This window comes from Salvelinus namaycush, chromosome 8 (assembly GCF_016432855.1).
Source record: "Salvelinus namaycush isolate Seneca chromosome 8, SaNama_1.0, whole genome shotgun sequence".
Lineage (NCBI taxonomy): Eukaryota > Metazoa > Chordata > Actinopteri > Salmoniformes > Salmonidae > Salvelinus > Salvelinus namaycush.
In genome coordinates this window covers 30,169,237-30,186,300 of record NC_052314.1, presented here as the reverse complement: position 1 = coordinate 30,186,300, position 17,064 = coordinate 30,169,237, and positions in this window count along the sequence as shown.

The following is a 17,064-nucleotide window of genomic DNA, read 5'->3' as shown; positions in this document are numbered from 1 at the left end:
GTTAACAGTAGAACTGCCTGGTCTTTCAGCCTATAAGTACCCACTAGAGAATGTTGTCGGGCGTCCCCTTTAGCATATGCACCAGATGCATATCAACCCTCAAGGTGCACAGACATAAGCACCAACACTTGATAAATTGTAAAGGATTAATTGCGTGAAGAAATATTGGTGGCAATATCAATAAAAAAAATAACAACAAAAGTTATTTGTTTACATAGTCATGGATATGTTTTGTAGTATTCTACCAAGTCCTAGAAAAAACTTAGGCTTATAGCATGTTTTCATTTCCCTTACACAAAAACATTAGTGTAATCCATTTGATCAACTTTATTTGTAGATTTGATTTGTAATAGAGTCATAGTAATTAATAAAGTCCAGTTACAGCTTCTTTTGACAAAGTAGAAACAAACAATATAATAATAATATAACCAGCCAGGTGCGCAGGTAAAATGATTTACCACATTCCTAAACAAAAGCACCAGTGCATGAACAATTGTAAAGGATGAATTGCATAAATAAATATTTCTCGAAATATTCTCAAGACAAGATATCAAAACAGTAATTTGTTGATTGTATCGGACACTGTATTGTGCCCTTATACCCTTGCCTTTACACAAGAATCAATCTCGTCTTCTCTTAACATTTTGGGTCCACAGTAAGCACACGGCTTCAGGGCTTTCTGTGAGCAAGCCCCACAAACCAATCAGTTGCACTGGACACAGTTTTCATGGGCTTTCTTTCGCGTGCACCTGCCACAGGTGTCACATAATCTCTCTGAAGCGGTTGCGTGGCATGGTCTCTCAGAAAAATCAAACCATACATACCAGGCCCAAATGACTCCACATCCATGCTCTTTCTGCCATATGCTACGTGGACATACAAGAGTGCAATAAACGCTTAGTACATGGGACATGTCTATGGATTAACTCAAAGCATTTATTGTACTCTTTCCTTTTCTGTGCGCATGAGCAACAGTCCAATCTCTGAAGTGCTGCAACATCTTCATGTCAAATAAACTCGTCACTCTTTCCTACCCAAACCTTGCCATCCCTCCCAGACTCCTGTCTCACTGTGGCAGTTGGGATTACTGTCTCAGTTGACTCTGTTCTGGTTTTTGCTGGGGGCGAGGCTCAGGCATGGGAGGTGGAGGCTCGAAGTCAACATGAGAATCAGACAAAGACTTTTCAGCAAAGTCGATTTAATGCTCAATATCCAATCCTCTAGCCGACTCCAACTCATCTAAATTCTGCAGTATTTGCAAACCTGCCCATTTGTTTGGTTCGGCTTTCCATTGTGAACTACACAATTTGTATGATGTACTCTGTGTCTGATTTGACTCTCCGATGGGAAATTATATACCATTTCCAGCCTTGCATAATAAAATAATCATTACACTATTGTTCTAAATTCAATCATCCTCTTCAATCAACACACGTTCGAGAGAGTCTCACCTTTACACAGAGGGGTCATATTAGTAGGACACTACAGACGATTTTGTTAGAAGACCGATTTTCGGGATGTCTCATGGTCTGACAAACTCCGCTCTAGGTCTGTCACCTTCTACTGCTGTTGCGGAAGTGTTACATAGGCGGATGCGGTGGACCCCTCTGTTGAAAGGTGAAAGTCTCACCTTCCCACAGAGGGGGTCATATTAGTGTGTAGCACAAACTGGTCGGACGCTACAGACAGAAGTTGGCAGATCGACTGTACCAACTTCAGACGAGTCCCAAGATGCTTGTGGGGGTCGTAGAGCAACACCATCGTGTTCGAGAAAGTCTCATCTTTCCATAGAGGGGTCATAATAGTTGGACAAACTATTTAGACGCTACAAATTATTATGTGAGAAGACCAATTTTTCACACACCGCACTAGAGCTCTGTCACCTTTAACCAGTGGTGAAAAAAAGTACTCAATGTCATACTTGAGTAAAAGTAAAGATACCTTAATAGAAAATGACTCAAGTAAAAGTGAGTCACCCAGTAAAATACTACCTGAGTAAAAGTCTAAAAGTATTTGGTTTTAAATATACTTAGGTATCAAAAGTAAATGGAATTGCTAAAATGTACTTAAGTATCAAAAGTGAAAGTATAAATCATTTCAACTTCATTATATTAAGCAAACCAGACGGCACAATTTATTTATTTTTTATTTTATTGACGGATAGCCAGGGGCACACTCCAACACTAAGACATCATTTACAAACGAAGCATGTGTGTTTAGTGAGTCCGCCAGAACAGAGGCAGTAGGGATGAACAGGAATGTTCTCTTGATAAGTGTGTGAATTGGACCATTTTCATGTCAAAAGGTAAGGAGCACTTTTGGGTGTCAGGGAAAATGTATGGAGTAAAAAGTAAATAAGTATCTTTAGGAATGCAGTGAAGTAAAAGTTCCCAAAAATATAAATAGTAGAGTAAAGTACAGATACTCCAAAAAACGACTTAACCCTTGTGTTGTCTTAAGGGTCAAAAATGACCCGCCACTATGTTTAACAGCAGAGAAAACCCCAACTTGAAATTTGATGACATTTAGAGTGACCGCAACATAAGAAAAAGTGAAACATTGCCTTTGTTCATATTTCCATGAAAGCTGTACACCACCAGGGTACAAAGATTGTCTTTGGGTCAAGGCAGTTATAAAATCATTTACACACCACAAAACCAAATACACACACACACACACACACACACACACACACACACACACACACACACACACACACACACACACACACACACACACACACACACACACACACACACACACACACACACACACACAATGAGCGATTGAGATTGTGTGCTACTGATTGAACTCAGATACAACTAAAACAATCTTGTGCATGTGCAGCATCTCCCCTCCACGACCCCACACATGACAAAATAAAAACAATTTCAGACAAAATAAACATTTCTTGAAAGCATTGTTTACAAATTGGGAATGCAGTCAGAGACTATAAAGGTGCTGCAGATGACAGTCCCCCCAGTGCTCTCTTTGCTGAAGCCCTGAGTGCACGTTTCAGTGCCCAACAGGTTGTAGATCAGATTTTTTCAGATGTCCAGGAGGAACAAGAGAACTATGATTTGGAAGAGGAGGAGGTATCTGAAGGATAAGATGGGGAAGAATACAACCCAGAGCATGATGTGTCACCTTCAGATGAAGAAGAAATCCCCCAAGCTGAAGAGAGACATTTTTGTCAAAGAACAGCAAAATAACATGGTCCTTGTCACCATATGACAACCAGGGCAGGATGGCAGCACAAAATGTCATAAGGATGACCCCAGGGCCCACAAGACATGCAGTTGCCCATGCCCAGGACATCGCCTCAACATTCTACAGGTTCATCACACCTGCCATCGAAAAAATCTTCCTGGACTACAACCACAACAAAGGAGGCGTGGACAACCTGGACAAGGTGATTGGAACTTACAGCTGCAGGAGGATGACTGCCCGCTGGCCCCTGGTCATCTTCCATAACATCATTGATGTGTCTTCATACGATGCCTTGGTGATATGGAACAAGATCAACCCTAGCTGGATGCCTGATAAGCGGAACAAGATGAGTGTGTTCCTGGAGCAGCTAGGAAAGGCACTTGTAACCCCACACATTCAAAGAAGGGAGTGCCCCCCCCCCCGCACAGCAGCCTCTGCAGCGCTTATGAAAGCTGTTCAGGGGGCTGAATCTTGTCCACCTAAGGCTGCAGCTGGGGCAGGCAAGAGGAGGAGATGCCAATTCTGCCGCCCAAAGAAGGACTGTAAAACAAATACTATGTGTTGCACATGTGAGAAAAACATCTGCAAAGTCCATTCACAGACACTTGCATACTGTCCTGCATGTGCTAATTAGAGTTGATTGATTTGTGTTCTTCCCATTTTATTTTGTATCTATTATCTTATTTTATTCTTATTCATTGTTGTTGTTTATACACCTTGTGGGTTGGGGCAATGGTTCCAAAAAATGTGACAAGACCAGTATTTTGTAGTTGAATTCCTCATTGTACAGCATATAAGAATATAGCACTATGTTGCCAAAAACTTTCAAGACTGTTATTGTTTCCCTTCAACAAAATCCATTCAAAACTACTTTCTGCACATGTCTGCTACTTTCTTAGGCTATACAAGTGCTATCTCTTGCAAAATAATTAATGTTTACACCTATGCAGTATCTTTAGCAATAATAACAATAATACACCTCTACTTTAGTAAAGGAAACAATTATGACAGGTGTGTTGTAATAAAAACAAGTGGTGTCCACCGATTAAATTCACAAAGTTTGTGATGAATGACAGGTTTTTTTCTTCATGCAAAATAGATTTGGGGTTTAAAATTCAATTAAGCTGCTTTATTTTAGGGGTTTAGTGAAGGCGGGTCATTTTTGACTATGAGGACAAGGGGAGTTTACAGAATGTAAACTACGTAATTTACACCACTGCCTTTCTCCGCAGATGTGGACGTGCGACATAGGCAGATGCAGAGGGTTGAGAAGCATCAAATAAAAATAAAAAAATGGCAGATTTCTATGGGGAATTTTGTATAATGCTAAACTGAACAAAAATATAAAAGCAAAATCTAACAGTTTTAATGATTTTACTGAGTTACAGTTCATCTAAGGAAATCAGTCAATTGAAATGCATTCATTAGGCTCCAATCCATGGAGGAAGTCTCAAGGTTCTATGGATGAAGTCAAAAGGAACACGTATGTGAGAATGCTATTAATTGACTACAGCTCAGCCTTCAATACCATAGTGCCCTCAAAGCTCATCAATAAGCTAAGGACTGTAAGGTCCTTATAATAAGCTATTTCACTGTAAGGTCTACCCCTGTTGTATTCGGTGCATTTGACCACTGCCGTGGAGTGGGTCGACCCCTTTAAGCTGCAGATCACATACTATCTCACTGGATCAGACAGGAACTCAGTAACTATTCACTTTTAATGAGGATACATTCATTTATTTAAAGGAAGACAAAAAAAATCAGCTTATGAATAGAGATTCCTTCACTCACCACATCAAGGGTGTATGTGCAGAAAGGGAGTTTGATCGATGCATGATCCAATCTGTGATTAAAAAGATGTGAAGGAGGAGGGATTGGTTCTTTTGACAGAACACATTATGATAAATTCATCAATACTGCCAAAGCCAAGTGAGGCAAGGGAAACTCAAATGGTCCTATTCTTGGCTGGGTAGATAGTGGCTGTGCAGATAAATTCCTCTGTCAATGCCTTTGGGGAGTGCGATAAGGAGTGCAGTGGCCCCCACGTGAAATAAGTCGAAGGCATATCGACCACTCTCGCCTTAATTTCTGCAGGATGGTTAAAAAAGATTAGGGTTCCGGAACTGAAGTAAATACCCTGGGATTTGGTCTGTGTAACAGGACTGTGACATAATCAATGCAAATTATCCCTGCCCTTTCGTGCTATCAAATCACAGGCCCTCATAGGCAGAAGCTTAATCAAACCCTGACTGTCATTGTTTAAGATTAGACAATTAGACTGGCGTAGCCACCTCTCACCAATTGTTTTGGCTGGTATTCAGCTACCAAATGGATCGCTGGAGAACTTTTTAAAACAATAACAGGTTCTGATATGTGACCTCGATTCGGTCTTATGTAGCAACATTTTCAATTGTGTTTTTTACTTTGGATAAAAGTAGAAACTCAGAGCTAGAAAATGGTATATCATACATTACAGTTGAGGAACAATGGGAAAGTAATTCTGCTTTGAAAGTTGATAAACTTGTAAAATCACACCCTCTTAAGCTTTAGCCCCACCCACCGTTTATACTACGGGTGTGCTCGTAAATTTAATCTGTAGTGCCAGTGTGTTTTATGGGCGTTCCTAAACTCAGAGCGTAATCAGATTATCTGTTCATAATTTTTAGACGCTTTGGCCAAGGAGTTTGGTCGATTCAAGCTTCATGACCTAACAGCAGTCAAGCAACCAAGCTAACTGGCTAACGTTGTCTAGCTTGCTAGCTACATACAGACACAAATGAGATAACAGCTCACTCAGACCATTTTACTCACCCTAGCAGAGCTGGTTGGGATGTTTTTATGTTATCCAGAGCGTTGGTCACTGCATCTGTGCTGCTGGCAACATTTTAATTAGATTTTTTGCCAACGTTTACTGACACAGGCCATTTTCAACGGGTGTTGAGCATTCGTAAATTTGTCAGTTATTCTTCGCTCTGGCACACTCAGACGAGAGTGCTCTGAAATAGGAGTAGATAGCCAGAGTGAATTTACCAGCTACGTTTATCGACAGTTGACGCAGTGACATCATGAACATTCTATTGAAATGTTTTCTTGCATAGTGGAGTCTTTTGATTAGACATGTAGCTTGCTAGCTAGCTATCTAAACAATGGACCAATCTCTCAGGTAGCTAACCAACCAGGTTCAATGTTAGCTAGCTAAAATTAGGCTATTACTAGCAATGCAAATGGCTCTGAGATACGAATTTAATTACTACACAGATCATACATGTAACGTTAGCTAAAGATCCAGCCAGCTAATGTTAGCTAGCTAGCCATGGTTTTCCTTAGTTTGAAGATGTAATCCGGAGGTAGGTGTTTTGTACAACAGCCGTCTGTGTGTTCTCTTTTCGACTCCGTCTGCATATTTGCAATCAAACGCGAGAATTATCTCCAGCTCCTTAGTTATCATACTAATTGTACTGATTTCAAAACTTGGTCCTCCAGAAAGTGGAGAGCAACACTTATGCAGTTCTACTACGTGATATCTTTCAAAAAAAGCTGTGTTAGAAATGACTACCTACACATACTGACCAGCTCATGTTATTGACAGAATCATGCTACATGGCAGATCAATCAGATCTCATTATCTCAGCCAATCATGGCTAGCAGGCAGGATGCTGGTTTTTTTCCATGGCTAAACCAATTAGGCTCATAATTTAACAATTGTATTCATATTTACAGATGGCATACACGTTTGCAATTAAGGCACATGAAAGTTCACATGTTCTAGAAGGCATTTCTGCCAAATAAACACATTTTGTTTGAGTCACATATATTGTTTCTCAATGGGGCCATTCCCTTAGCAACATCTCCTAAACTTGTTTATTATTCTCAAGCATACTGCAAGGGTGTTTTTCAGACCATCCTGACCTCTTTGCTGTCTGTTTTTAACATTTTGTGCGAGAGGGGATTGAAGGGTGGATTGATTATTGTCATACCATGTTGCCAACTAATTGACACAACCCGATGATTTACAATAACTGCCTATTGTTTGGGAAATGAAGTGGTGAGAGGGAGACAGGGGGAGAGAGAAGGATCCCTGGTGAGAGAGGAGAGGTGCCCTGGGCAAAGATTCAACCCTCTGCGGAGGATGAAAGTGAAAGGACAAATTTAAATTCAGACTCTGACATCGAAGGAGGAAAAAACCCTCCTCTCTACCGCCTGTTGTCAGCTATGGAAGACACTGATTGACGTTGGCTTTTTTCCTCTGACTTCATTGGCAGGTTGAGAACAGGAAAGGCTGCAGGCTCAGTGCAGTGTACGATGGTTATGATACTCCCCATGGACTCTGAGAAAATCCCCCAAAAATCCAACACCACTCTTGTATTTTACCACTAAGAACTATAAGTAGTAGAACTTCCAATTATATTCCTTTTTAAAGCAGTATTTCGTGGTGGGTGCACCGGCGTCCATATTTGGTGCACCATTTGGAAAATGTAATATTGTTAATTGGCTCTTATTAAACTAGAGTTAGAGTTCTACAATGCCTTTTTCTGTGTTCTGTACATCAAAAATTGTGATTTCCATTGGTTCCACCATATATGGTGTTGCACCCATAAATCTGTGGTGCTTTGACTGAGGAACTACTGAAGTGATTGTGATTCTGTGGTGTACTCCATCAGGTTGTGACTTCACACCACCCCCTGCCATGCTGTTGTAAGAAAGGCTTTCATCTGCACTAAGGGAGAGTCACCTGTCATACGATTGGATGCAGTCTTGGATGGAGTGATGTCTCCCCCTGTAGATGGAAAAATAGGAAGAAAGGAACTTGAGGTCAGATTGAGACAGTCACCTTGTCAATGTTGTATAAGTACAGAATTCTAACTGGTCATCCAGTGAGACCCATTAGAGGGATAACAAAATATGCTATACCTTTGAGTGAAATATTTTCTTAATATTTGCACTTTTTTTCAAGGGGAAATAAAATACAACAAATAAGCCAAAACAGGAAATCTGACCTTGTACTTTTTTAACCTGAATTAAATTATGCAAATTAGCTTTTGTAGGCCTATAAAAGTCAAATCTGGTTACACCATTAAAGAGGCACTGAAGACACCGATGGGCACAGCTGTTTTTCTATTGCACATTACAAAAATGAGATTTCAGTCTTGGAGTTGTGTTTCCTGACCGATTCCCTGTTTGGTTAATTATGTTTGTCCCCCATGAGACACTGAAGATGCGGAAGCCTATTTCACAACTTCAAAATCCCCAGAATGAATCTAAGATAACAAAATGAATCTGTCATTAATTTTGACGTTTTTGCAGAGGATGTTTTAGCTGTGCACTTTTACATCTAACTAAGGTGTTTGGTGCAGTATTTCTCAAGTAAAGAAATGGACAAGGGAGCTGCTGAACAGGTCTGTCGCACTGTCAGTGCTATTGGATAGAGAGCAATCACCACAGCTATTCACCCCATGTTAGTGGGCAAATGGACATCATCAAATCAAAACCCAATCTTAATTTACCCATTGTGATTTATGGATGATCCAAACTCCGTTTTAGACAAGACTGACTTTATGACCAAAATTATCCTATTTACACTTTGTAGTCAATTTTGACACTAGAATAACTGTTTCTGACTCATATCGATGCCACACAATACATTTTCAAAGGGATTAGTTGCTTTTTAAAGGCAGATGCTCTTTAATCAAGAATAACAAATGATGTTTTGGTTGAACAAAAGGCCTTACTAAATATAAATAACAAAGTTGAAAAGTTAATCAACCAACCAGACCAAAAATATCAGCAAATGGAACAATTCCATTAATTTCAATAATTGACAATTTCCTTGGTCTGTTAAAACTCAAGTGAAAAGGAAACTTTTTTAATTTGCAAGGAATTAAATGACATAAAATGTCCACTGAGTCATACATACATTTACATGTCGCTAAACACTGTTACAGACCAAAGCAATGACACCCATTAGAGAAACAACTGGACCAAAAAACTGTCACCAATTTAATAATTCACACTCGGTGCTGAAAGGTTACGTCTTGTTTCTGACACAGGGAGATGGGACCAAACAATTCACTTTTTAAAAGCCTGTGAAGGCTCTATGGGGCGACAATTTAAATTGGAGAAGTGTCTGGGTAGATGATGCCAATGGCCCTGTGTTTAATGGGCGACATACAAAACGTTTCCCTTTCATTTCAACTGGAGCATGGCGAGAGTGGGGTCGGGACCCTACTGTTGTTATTATTTATTAAACCCGATTAGGAGGCACAGCAAACACTGACACTGTACAGCCCCTCTGCTCTCTGACTCACTTACCATTATTTGACTTCAGATGCAGTTCAAAACATCCCTTATGAATATTTCAAATCTAGCTCCTGAGGGGGGATGCAGCATTGACATTATTAGAGGCAGTGAGGTTCTCAGATATTGGACGCTTGTTTACTTAAGACTGTCTGTAAGAATAAGAATCACAGCCCTTTTTGGGTTACCATCAAAATTATTTTAGATGTGTGTCTTGGTATCTACCAAATGGGCACACCATGTCATTTCAACGTGTATAATTGTGTAATATTTGGTTGAGATTTTGATCAATGAGATTACAACCTATATTCACCCACTCAAAATGACAGCCAATAGTAAGTTACATTTCTAATGAGTTATCACTATGCTTTCAGCTATCTAAAAGCACCAGCAAATTCCAATGGAAAATCATGGTCAGATTTTTTGTTTAGTTGTCACCCAAATGTGTATTACTGCACTTTCAACCATTTAAAAGCCCAGCAAAGAATGGCAATACAATGTCAGATTAATGTGTTATCACTGAGCTTCATCTAATAGCAGAACAAAATTACCTGGATTTCAGTTAAGATTACATTGAGATTATTATAGCAACTGTGAATATCTCCACAGACCTGTGAAGACATGCATGTTATCTTGAACATACGTGCTTTACGGGCCCGATTCAGACTGTATGCCTTTCTACGCATAGCTTTCCTACATACTTCTTTCTCAGTAGTTGATATTCAGACTTACCTTATGCAGGTTAGTAACAGGCTTTGTAGGTGTGGTTCCCTTGCGCACGCTAAATAATTTTAATTCAACTTCTGAATACCCTCCAACTTGCTGGCCAAAATATTTTCTCATGGAGTTTGCATTCAATAGGATTTTCAGGACATTCATCTTAAGCCATCCCTTTAAATAAGGTGTACCTTTAATAATTTTTTTGCCGCCAGACTCACTAGAATACATACAGAGAACAGGTTTAAAATATAGCGATCAATGAAAGAAAGCCAAAGAAAGCCATCCTGATTATTATTTGACCATGCTTGTCATTTATGAACATTTTGAACATCTTGGCCATGTTCTGTTATAATCTCCACCCGGCACAGCCAGAAGAGGACTGGCCACCCCTCATAGCCTGGTTCCTCTCTAGGTTTCTTCCTAGGTTTTGGCCTTTCTAGGGAGTTTTTCCTAGCCACCGTGCTTCTACACCTGCATTGCTTGCTGTTTGGGGTTTTAGGCTGGGTTTCTGTACAGCACTTCGAGATATTAGCTGATGTACGAAGGGCTATATAAAATAAACTTGATTGATTGATTGATTGATTGAAATATATGCATATTCGTCTCCGTTTTATCACCAACTGGTAAATTTAAAAATACTTCTAGATTATTTAGGCACATTTTAGGGTTAGGAATGAATGTATGAATCATAAAAAAACAGGATTGGGGAGCCTTATGAAATATATTGATGAATCAAAAATATAGTGGAAAAGTTGAAAGTTCTATGCATGAAACATTGGAATGTGAAAAGTGTACTACAGGGTTTGAACAATAGTCCTATGAATCTGTCCTAATCCTCACTAATCATGGAACTGTATGACAACGTGAACCGCTTTGTGTGAACTGAGTTCTATAATAATTCAAATAGGCTACATGTCCCAAATTAACATTAGCCTAATATGATCCACTATTGCTAACAACAACCCTCAGGAACAACTACACGGACGAGTCAGAGGAAAAAAGGTTTTAAAAATAATAAATTATGCAAAATGTAGGCTACAAATTGAAGGAAACTAACACTAAAGTGACAGTTATAAATGTGTGTGGGTATTACTGAAGGTGGTTAATATTTAACATGATATAATTTTTTTCTATAAAACGGAGAAAAGCCAAAGCCTCCAAATTTCATCCCTGCAAATTATAAGGGCATACAATTACATTTCTGAATAATGGCACAGCTATTAATAAAGGTGCTGCTATACATGTCATATTTATATGATTTTCAGTTTGCTTCTACATGACTGGTTTCACGTTCGTCTCCAGGGATCATAAGGACAAATAATCTAAAACTATTGCTATGTGTATTTACAATCCCCTTCTCCAAACAAATTACTAATTTACCTACAGTTGAAGTCAGAAGTTTACATACACCTTAGCTAAATACATTTAAACTCAGTTTTTCACAAATCCTGACATTTAATCCTCATAAAAATTCCCTGTCTTTAGATCATTTAGGATAACCACTTTATTTGAAGAATGTGAAATGTCAGAATAAGAGTAGAGAGAATTATTTATTTCAGCTTTTATTTCTTTCAACACATTCCCAGTGGGTCAGAAGTTTATAAAACTCAATTAGTTTTCGGTAGCATTGCCTTTAAATTGTTTATCTTGGGTCAAACTTTTCGGGTAGCCTTCCACAAGCTTCCCACAATAAGTTGGGTGAATTTTGGCCCATTCCTCCTGACAGAGCTGATGTAACTGAGTCAGGTTTGTAGGCCTCCTTGCTCGCACACGCTTTTTCAGTTCTGCCCACAGATTTTCTATAGGGTTGAGGTCAGGGCTTTGTGATGGCCACTCCAATACCTTGACTTTGCTGTCCTTAAGCCATTTTGCCACAACTTTGGAAGTATGCTTGGGGTCAAATCAAATCAAATTTTATTTGTCACCTACACATGGTTAGCAGATGTTAATGCGAGTGTAGCGAAATGCTTGTGCTTCTAGTTCTGACAATGCAGTAATAACCAACGAGTAACCTAACAATTCCACAACTACTACCTTATACACACAAGTGTAAAGGGATAAAGAATATGTACATAAAGATATATGAATAAGTGATGGTACAGAACGGCATAGGCAAGATGCAGTAGATGGTATCGAGTACAGTATATACATATGCGATGAGTAATGTATGGTATGTAAACATAAAAGTGGCATTGTTTAAAGTGGCTAGTGATACTTTTTTGATCAATTCCCATCAATTTCCGTTATTAAAGTGAGCTGGAGTTGAGTCAGTATGTTGGCAGCAGCCACTCAATGTTAGTGGTGGCTGTTTAACAGTCAGATGGCCTTGAGATAGAAGCTGTTTTTCAGTCTCTCGGTCCCTGCTTTGATGCACCTGTACTGACCTCGCCGTCTGGAAGATAGCGAGGTGAACAGGCAGTGGCTCGGGTGGTTGTTGTCCTTGATGATCTTTATGGCCTTCCTGTGACATCGGGTGGTGTAGGTGTCCTGGAGGGCAGGTAGTTTGCCCCCAATGATGCGTTGTGCAGACCTCACTACCCTCTGGAGAGCCTTACGGTTGTGGGCGGAGCAGTTGCCGTACCAGGCAGTGATACAGCCTGACAGGATGCTCTCGATTGTGTATCTGTAGAAGTTTGTGAGTGCTTTTGGTGACACGCCGAATTTCTTCAGCCTCCTGAGGTTGAAGAGGCGCTGCTGCGCCTTCTTCACAACGCTGTTTTGTGGGTGGACCAATTCAGTTTGTCCGTGATGTGTACGCCGAGGAGCTTAAAAATTACTACCCTCTCCACTACTGTCCCGTCGATGTGGATAGGGGGGGTGCTCCCTCTACTAATCAAGCCTACCACTGTAGTGTCGTCCGCAAACTTGATGATTGAGTTGGAGGCGTGCATGGCCACGCAGTCGTGGGTGAACAGGGAGTACAGGAGAGAGCTGAGAACGCACCCTTGTGGGGCCCCAGTGTTGAGGATCAGCGGGGTGGAGATGTTGTTTCCTACCCTCACCACCTGGGGGCGGCCCGTCAGGAAGTCCAGTACCCAGTTGCACAGGGCGGGGTCGAGACCCAGGGTCTCGAGCTTGATGACGAGTTTGGAGGGTACTATGGTGTTAAATGCTGAGCTGTAGTCGATGAACAGCATTCTCACATAGGTATTCCTCTTGTCCAGATGGGTTAGGGCAGTGTGCAGTGTGGTTGCGATTGCGTCTTCTGTGGACCTATTGGGGCGGTAAGCAAATTGGTGTGGGTCTAGGGTGTCAGGTCGGGTGGAGGTGATATGGTCCTTGACTAGTCTCTCAAAGCACTTCATGATGACGGAAGTGAGTGCTATGGGGCGGTAGTCGTTTAGCTCAGTTACCTTAGCTTTCTTGGGAACAGGAACAATGGTGGCCCTCTTGAAGCATGTGGGAACAGCAGACTGGGATAAGGTTGATTGAATATATCCGTAAACACACCAGCCAGCTGGTCTGCTCATGCTCTGCGGACGCGGCTGGGGATGCCGTCTGGGCCTGCAGCCTTGCGAGGGTTAACATGTTTCAATGTTTTACTCACGTCGGCTGCAGTGAAGGAGTCCGCAGGTTTTGGTAGCGGGCCGTGTCAGTGGCACTGTATTGTCCTCAAAGCGAGCAAAGAAGTTATTTAGTCTGTCTGAGAGCAAGACATCCTGGTCCGCGACGGGGCTGGTTTTCTTTTTGTAATCCGTGATTAACCTGTTTGGGCTGCAAGGGGCAGTATTGAGTAGCCAGATAAAAGGTGCCCATTTCAAACGGCCTCGTACTCAATTCTTGCTCGTACAATATGCATATTATTCTTACTATTGGATAGAAAACACTCTCTAGTTTCTAAAACCGTTTGAATTATTTCTCTGAGTGAAACAGAACTCATTCTGCAGCACACTTCCTGACCAGGAAGTGGAAAGTCTGAAATCGAGGCTCTGTTCTTCTTCCTGCCTATAAATGGGCATGAGACCTATTAGTATACATGCACGTCATACACCTTCCCCTGGATGTCAAGAGGCTGTGAGAGAAGAAATGAGGTGATTATCTTGGTCTGAGATGGAACACATCATCTTGGAATGACGTGTCCCCCATTTTCGGTACTCTGAAGAGCGCGAGGTGGACAGTGGGATTGCCTTCTGTTTACCTGCCGTTATAGGCGACTACTATCTCCGGCTTTGATTTTATTTGATACATGTCACCATATCATCGTAAAGTATGTTTTTTCAATATAGTTTCATCAGATTATTGAAAATTTTTCGGGAGTTTTGCCGTGTTCCGTTCTCTTCCGTTTGTTGACATGGAGAGATTCGCGCCACTTGGCTAGTGTGCTTGCTAAATGAAGAGGGAAAGTTGCCGTTCTAAATCCAAACAACGATTGTTCTGGACAAAGGACACCTTGTCCAACAATCTGATGGAAGATCAGCAAAAGTAAGAAACATTTTATGATGCTATTTCATATATCTGTCGTAGATGTGAACTAGTCGTCGGCGCCCAAGTGTTTCTGGCTATTGTGGTAAGCTAATATAACGCTACATTTTGTTTTCGCTGTAAAACACTTAATAAATCGGAAATATTGGCTGGAATCACAAGATGCCTGTCTTTCATTTGCTGTACACTATGTATTTTTCAGAAATGTTTTATGATGAGTAATTAGGTATTTGACGTTGGTGTCTGTAATTATTATGGCTGCTTTCGGTGCAATTTCTGATTGTAGCTGCAATGTAAACTATGATTTATACCTGAAATATGCAAATTTTTCTAACAAAACATATGCTATACAATAAATATGTTATCAGACTGTCATCTGATGAAGTTGTTTCTTGGTTAGTGGCTATTTATATCTTTATTTGGTCGAATTTGTGATAGCTACTGATGGAGTAAAAAAGTGGTGGAGTAAAAAAAAGTGGTGTCTTTTGCTAACGTGGTTAGCTAATAGATTTACATATTGTGTCTTCCCTGTAAAACATTTTAAAAATCGGACATGTTGGCTGGATTCACAAGATGTGTACCTTTCATATGCTGTATTGGACTTGTTAATGTGTGAAAGTTTAATATTTAAAAAAATATATATTTTGAATTTCGCGCCCTGCACTTGAGCTGGCTGTTGTCATAAGTGTACCGACGTCGGGCTTGCAGCCAGAAGAAGTTAACTGTAGACCCTGCCACATACCTCTTGTGTCTGAGCCGTTGAATTGCAACTCTACTTTGTCTCTACACTGACGCTTAGCTTGTTTGATTGCCTTGGAGGGAATAGCTACACTGTTTGTATTCGGTCATGTTTCCGGTCACCTTGCCCTGGTTAAAAGCAGTGGTTCGTGCTTTCAGTTTCGCGCAAATGCTGCAATCAATCCACGGTTTCTGGTTTGGGAATGTTTTTATAGTTGCTGTGGGTACGACATCGCCGATGCACTTTCTAATGAATTCGCTCACCGAATCAGCGTATTCGTCAATGTTGTTGTTGGACGCAATGCGTAACATATCCCAATCCACGTGATCAAAGCAGTCTTGAAGCGTGGAATCAGATTGGTCGGACCAGCGTTGAACAGACCTGAGCGCGGGAGCTTCTTGTTTTAGTTTCTGTCTGTTGGCTGGAAGCAACAAAATGGAGTCGTGGTCAGCTTTTCCGAAAGGAGGGTGGGGGAGGGCCTTATATGCGTCGCGGAAGTTAGAATAACAATGATCCATGGTTTTACCAGCTCTGGTTGCGCAATCGATATGCTGATAGAATTTAGGGAGTCTTGTTTTCAGATTAGCCTTGTTAAAATCCCCAGCTACAATGAATGCAGCCTCAGGATATGTGGTTTCCAGTTTACATAGAGTCAAATAAAGTTCATTCAGGGCCATCGATGTGTCTGCTTGGGGGGAATATATACGGCTGTGATTATAATCGAAGAGAATTCCCTTGGTAGATAATGCGGTCGACATTTGATTGTGAGGAATTCTAAGTCAGGTGAACAGAAGGACTTGAGTTCCTGTATGTTGTTATGATCACACCACGTCTCGTTAATCATAAGGCATACCCCCCCGCCCCTCTTACCAGAAAGATGCTTGTTTCTGTCGGCGCGATGCGTGAAGAAACCAGCTGGCTGCACCGAATCCGATAGCGTCTCTCGAGTGTGCCATGTTTCCGTGAAGCAAAGAACGTTACAGTCTCTGATGTCTCTCTGGAAGGCAACCCTTGCTCGGATTTCATCAACCTTGTTGTCAAGAGACTGGACATTGGCGAGTAGTATGCTAGGGAGTGGAGCGCGATGTGCCCGTCTCCGGAGCCTGACCAGAAGACCGCTTCGTTTGTCCCTTTTACTGCGACGTTGTTTAGGTTCGCCGTCTGGGATCAGATCCATTGTCCTGGGTGGAAGGCAAAACACAGGATCCGCTTCGGGAAAGTCATATTCCTGGTCATAATGATGGTGAGTTGACGTTGTTCTTATATTCAGTAGTTCCTCCCGACTGTATATAATAAAACCTAAGATTACCTGGGGTACCAATGTAAGAAATAACACGTAAAAAAAACAAAATAATGCATAGTTTCCTAGGAACGCGAAGCGAGGCGGCCATCTCTGTCGGCGCCGGAGAACTGGGTCTGGGTCATTGTCCATTTGGAAGACCCATTTGCGACCAAGCTTTAACTTCCTGACTGATGTCTTGAGATGCTGCGTCAATATATCCACAATTTTCCTGCCTCATGCCATCTATTTTGTGAAGTGCACGAGTCCCTCCTGCAGCAAAGCACCCCCACAACAAGATGCTGCTACCCCCGTGCTTCACGGTTGGGATGGTGTATTCGGCTTGCAAGCCTCTCCCTTTTCCCTCCAAACGTAACGATGGTTATTAACGCCAAACAGT